The following is a 6,026-nucleotide window of genomic DNA, read 5'->3' on the forward strand; positions in this document are numbered from 1 at the left end:
TATACTGACCACGTCTGCACAAGCAGCACACCGCTTTGCTTACATCTTTAGGTTTACCTCTTTCATCCAAAATTGCCGACTTTACTGCGATTAACAATGAACCCATCTGGAGTGCAGTCAAAGTCCCTGAAATGTCAACGCATTTCGGGCCAAAGTTTGTTCAGTCTGCACTCCAGATGGGTTAGGTGCGTGATGACGGCGTTAACGCTGACAGTCCTACATTTTTTGGGAAATTAGTTCGTCCATGTTTGGGCTTCTGTGTCGTTAACGCGCAAATCAGTCCGTCCATGATTACATTGCTCCGCCCATCAAAAAGTCTGTGCATGCGCAAATATATCGCCCATCGGTGATTATTGGACTGACGATTGTCTGTTAGAAAATTTTTACATATTGCCCAACCCTAGTGGAAGCATAGCTCTCTGAACAGACTGTAACAGTGAACAGTGTAGGCACTATAACAGAGACTCTGTCAGTGTCCTAAAACTATTGCAGTAACCAATGTGAGCATGTGGTGAATGTTGAGAATGACATGATCATGGTCACTGGGAGGAGGAGTGTAGGAGGGTTCAGTGGGGGACTGAGTTCAGTAGGGTGACAGCTGTGGGGGAGGAGCTCTTCCTAAATCTGCTGGTTTTAGTCTGAAGGCTCCTGTAGCGCCTTCTGGAGGAGAGGAGCTGGAGGAGTTTATTGGCAGGATGAGAGGAGTCCCTGAGAATGATGCGTGCTCGGCATAGACATCTCTTCTTGTGGACATCCTCAATGGCAGGAAGTGGAGTCCCTGTGATGCGTTGGGCGGCTTTCACCACACGCTGCAGTGCCTTGTGGTCAGCAACAAAGCAGTTCCCATACCACACTGTGACACAGTTTGTCAGGATGCTCTCTATCACACAGTGGTAGAAGTTACCCAGTATGTCAGCAGACAGGTGGTTCTTCTTCAGTATCGTAAAGAAAAAGAGGCGCTGATGGGCCTTCTTGACCAGGCTGGAGGTGGTAGTTGACCAGGACAGATTCTCAGAGATGTGGGTCCCCAAGAACCTGAAGCTGGAGACCTGTTCAACAGCTGTGCCAGGAGAGGTGGGCAGACACAGCTGTAAGTGACTGTCTAATCTTGCCTCCTGTATTTCAGTAGCACGCCTGGACCTAGGAGAGGGAGAGAGGTACGAGATCAGCAGCACCAATCGATCTGTCCATCTCCCGTCACCTGTGAACAAGAGATACTTCAACTCCTCCACTTGGGGCAGCAATTCGCCCCTGGCCTGGACTGGGGACTATGACCTCAGAATTGGAAATCCTGATTCTTGTTCCTGCAGCTTTATATTTGGGTGTGAGCTGCTCCAGTGCAAGCTGGAGGCCACCACTTAAAGAAGGCAATGACCCCACATGGTCCTCAAAAAGTCGAGTTGAGGCTCTGAGGCCACCAAGATGGAAGTGTTCTGTTGCCTGGCTTTGCCTGGAAATTCTCAGTCCAAATTATTTGTGACAGCATGTACCAAGCTCTCACTTTACAGGGACCAAATGGCTCATAGCAAGTGGCCCGACACCCCATGCTCCCGAAGCACCTCCCACAGGAGACTCACAGGGATGCGGTCAAATCCCTGTGACAAGTCCACAAAACACATGTGGATGGGAAAACTCCCATGCACTCTCAAACATCCTTGAGAGGATAACGGGAAGATCCACGACTGGACGAAACCACATTTGTTTATTTTCAGGTAAATTCTGAACATGTAACTTTTCTCAGCACAGCAGTAATACACAGTACAGCTGTCTGTTAACTGTGCTACATTTGTATACCGTCAGCTTCTTTGTTACTCCATCAGCTCAAATAAGGAAAAAAGTTAGAAACAGCTGTTTACCGTCACTGCCGCCATCTTGGAATGTTAAGCCGGGGTTGGAGGGGAAAGCTGAGGTGGGGTTGTTAATCTGGAACGCACCATCGGTCTGACTCGCAGCAAGAGTGTCATTCAGCTGTGTGTGTGTGTGTGTGTGTGTGTGTGTGTGTGTGTGTGTGTGTGTGTGTGGTCTTCTCGTGTTGCTGCTTCTTTGAAATATTTAAACTCTCTGAACTAAAAGCTTTTGGTTGTCATGATATTTTAAAGATGCGCACAAACACACACGCACAGTAAACAGGCAGTATTTTTAGTTCTGTTGCTAAGAGGGGTGCCTCCTCCTCCTCCTCCTCCTCCACGTGATGAAGTCAGCCTGACAGTCGCTGTGTGGGACAGGTGATGACCTGGGGAGAAGGCGGAGTCTCAGGTTTGTTTCTGACCTGCTGCAGACTGTTGGAATCACCTTTACACAGACTGTAGACAAAGATGGAGGTCAAGTAGGAAGCTTCTTGATCGCCCCCAGGTTGCTTGCTGTGACTTTGGTTTTAAGCCACGCCCCCTCACTCTGTTTGGCCCCTTAGTAAATGCTTGTTTACATTTGTCTGATTGCTTCATTGATTGATGAATCTGAGGAACCCAGCAGTTAAGTTAGCCACTTCCACTCCGCGCAGCTTCCACTGGGCTGGCAGGCCAGCAGCTAACCTGAATGTCAGTCTTTGTCCACATTGATTTACATCGAAGTAGTGACCAGAGCTCTTTCTCCTCACAGGAAGTGACCGTCAGCAACAGGAAGTGTTGGACCTGAAATAAACACAACATCCAGATGATCCAATGAGACTGAAGAAAACCCAGAAGTGGCATACGACCTGGTACTAAATACATTAGAGGGTTCCCCAGGCAACCAGAGCGTGGAGTGTCCACCAGCAACCAATCGTCAGCTGCAAAGCAGAGTATGACGAGTATGACCAGCAGCTTCAGAGGCCACGCCCTTGATAATGCACACTTCAATCCAGGTGAGTCATAGTTCAGGTCTGATCAGGCTGTAAACATGTTTGTTTTAACACGGGAAGTTAAACATGAAGAAGAAACACCCAGTGCATCATGGGAATCCCCGGCAGCCTACGTCTATTGCAGCATAACTAAGGGAGGATTCAGGGTCACCTGGTCCAGCCCTAACTATATGCTTTAGCAAAAAGGAAAGTTTTAAGCCTAATCTTGAAAGTAGAGATAGTGTCTGTCTCCTGAATCCAAACTGGAAGCTGGTTCCACAGAAGAGGGGCCTGAAAACTGAAGGCTCTGCCTCCCATTCTACTTTTAAATACTCTAGGAACAACAAGTAGGCCTGCAGAGCGAGAGCGAAGTGCTCTAATAGGGTGATATGGTACTACAAGGTCATTAAGAAAAGATGGGCTGCTTTGTTTGTTCCCACCTGAGAAGGTGAAACAGGAAACGCTTTGTTGCTGTTTGTCTGTGTGGCGGTGTGCGCGTGCTTAAACTGGGTTATTCACTCAGACTGCAGCGGCCGCGACTTCTGATTCATGTTCAGTAAATTATTAATGCTCTCTCTCTCGTTGAGTTATAATGCTCGCTCGCCCACCGAATGCAGCCGCGAGGAGGTGGGGGCGGGGTTATTCCATGTTTTATTAACACGCACACACATAAGAGGCCAGTGTGCTCGTTCGGCGTTACAGCCTGTTCTCACTGGAGGGATTAGTGAGGATATGGGGGAGGGGAAACGTGCTCGCCGGGACTCGGAGCCCGCGGCGTCTGTTCAAAGCCTCGACCTCCTTTACTCCTCCTCTCCTCTCGTACTACCTCACTTTGTTGCTTCACCTCCTCCTGATACTCATTCCCTGTTTGCTCAGCTTCGTCCCTGTACCTGATGAAATTTGGTGTCACCTGACCTCCTCTGTCTCCATAGGACGGCGAACAACAGACCTGCTGTCGTTTATTAAACGGTTGTTGTTACTGGTGTTACCGTCACAAACAGCTGCGTTCCTGTCATTGTTTGAAATTGTTGAATTTCATTTATAGTCACAGGTCATCGTGCGATTGGTTAGTGACCCTGCAGCACAAACCAACTTGTTTAAGGATTAAAGGTCCATATATGACCTTTAAGTGTGATGTACAGGGAAAGGAGAGAGCTTGGAGAAGGTCACTGACATCCATCAGTCTGGAAGGCTTACAGGGACTCCAGAGAGCCACGGCAAGAGTCATTACCCACACAAGGATGGAAACCTGGAACGGTGCTGAATCTTCCTGGGAATGACTGGCCCACCACAATTATGCCACTGATGACTCATCCAGGAGGTCACAGAAGGACCCAGAACAACATATGATTGTAAACGCGCCATTCATGCTGGAAAACCCTCCAACGTGACTGAACTTGGCAAAGAAGAGCAGCCGCAGCATGGCGACCCCTCAAAGAAGCAGCTGGAAGAAGAGGAATGTAAAAAAGATTGAAATGACCATTACAGTGATAATAACCGCGTTTCCTCCACACTGTGAAACATCAGTACTAACTTATTAAACAACTGACAGGTGGATGGACACCTACAGTAGTCATGGAAACTCCACCGCATCCACCTGAAATATTAACAAACCTAGGAAGCTGGACTGGAGCCACAACACTGATGCTCTTTACAGGAAGGGTCAGAGCAGACTCCACCTGCTGAGGCGGCTGAGGTCATTTGGAGTCCAGGGAGCACTTTTAAAGACCTTCTATGACTCTGTGGTGGCATCTGTCATTTTTTACAGTGTGGTATGTTGGAGCAGCGGTTTATCGGCAGCTGAGAGGAAGAGGTTGGATAAACTCATCAGGAAGGCCAGCTCTGTTCTGGGATGCACCCTGGACCCAGTGCAGGTGGTGGGAGACAGAAGGACTGTGGAAAAATAACATCTCTGATGGACAGAGTCTCCCAGCCCATGCATGTAAGTGTTGCTGAACTGCAGAGCTGCTTCAGTGACCGACTGCTGCATCCTCGATGCATGAAGGAGCGTTTCCGCAGGTCCTTCCTCCCTGCAGCTGTCAGACTGTACAATCAAAGCTGCTCCCAACAAGCATAGATGTTTACATCAGCACTGTAACTGCAATAATCAACCGAACAACTACTACTGTTATAGCTGCATATTACCTATCTCAGTTTATATAAAAAACCCTATACTTTAATAACTGTACTTTAATAAACTGTCTGTTTTTGTAACTATTGTCCATAAATATTTTTTTCTGTAAAAATTGTTTGTGTTTCTCTAGATGTGCTTTTATTCTGCTGCTGTTACAACCAATTTTCCCCTTGTGGGACAATTAAAGGATTACTTTATTCTATTCTATTAAGCTCTAAAACTGCAGTCCCTCTGACAGCCACCAGAGATTAAATGTTCCCACACATCAAGGTGAGTTTGACGGGCCGCTCCCCTGTTTCGGTAACCTCTGCAGGTACCTTCACATCACAGGTGAAACAAAATGAACGCTGTTAGACTAAGGATTCTCTAAAAACTTTACCTGTAAACACTGATTTCTTAAATCCAGCTTCACGCACAGAGTTACAGAGTGAGTGTCTGAGAGCAGGCTGTACATGAGCCTTTATACATGTGAAGTTTCATGTCCACTTTAACTAAGAACATGTTCTTATCTTGTGGTGCAAACTGATATCACAGGTTTGCAGTACGTTGCAGCCTATACAACCCAAATTAAAAGATATATGCCTTTAAAGGACTTTTAAAATGATTTTGGCATAAAGAAGGATCACTGCATCAACAAAAACAATTTTCACCCAGACTAAGTCTATTTTAATCTTTAATGAGATCATAAAATGCTTCTCTGCCTGCTGCCCTCCGAGTTTAAACGTGAATGTTCACGTACAGAGAAACAGCCTGTCCCTTTAAGGTAAATCTGGATTTCAGTGCACACATGATGGCAGCAGATTAGTCATCAGGAAATGCTCACGCATGCATACATGATCACACACACACAGATGCATCTGTGTGTGTCCTGGCCTACATCTGCTCAGCTCTTTATCACAGCTCACTGACCCACTCTCTCTCTGTGTGTGTGTGTGTGTGTGCGCGTGCGCGTGTGTGTGCGTGTGTCACACTGGGCACTAGGCCAATAGTGCAGCTGGATTTGTGTCATATGACCTGAATCTGAGGGTGTCATTCTTAGACTTGAGGTTAAACCTGATGAGTTTCACTTTGTGC

Source organism: Perissodus microlepis, chromosome 22 (assembly GCF_051167445.1).
Source record: "Perissodus microlepis isolate ML-2025 ecotype Zambia chromosome 22, ASM5116744v1, whole genome shotgun sequence".
NCBI lineage: Eukaryota > Metazoa > Chordata > Actinopteri > Cichliformes > Cichlidae > Perissodus > Perissodus microlepis.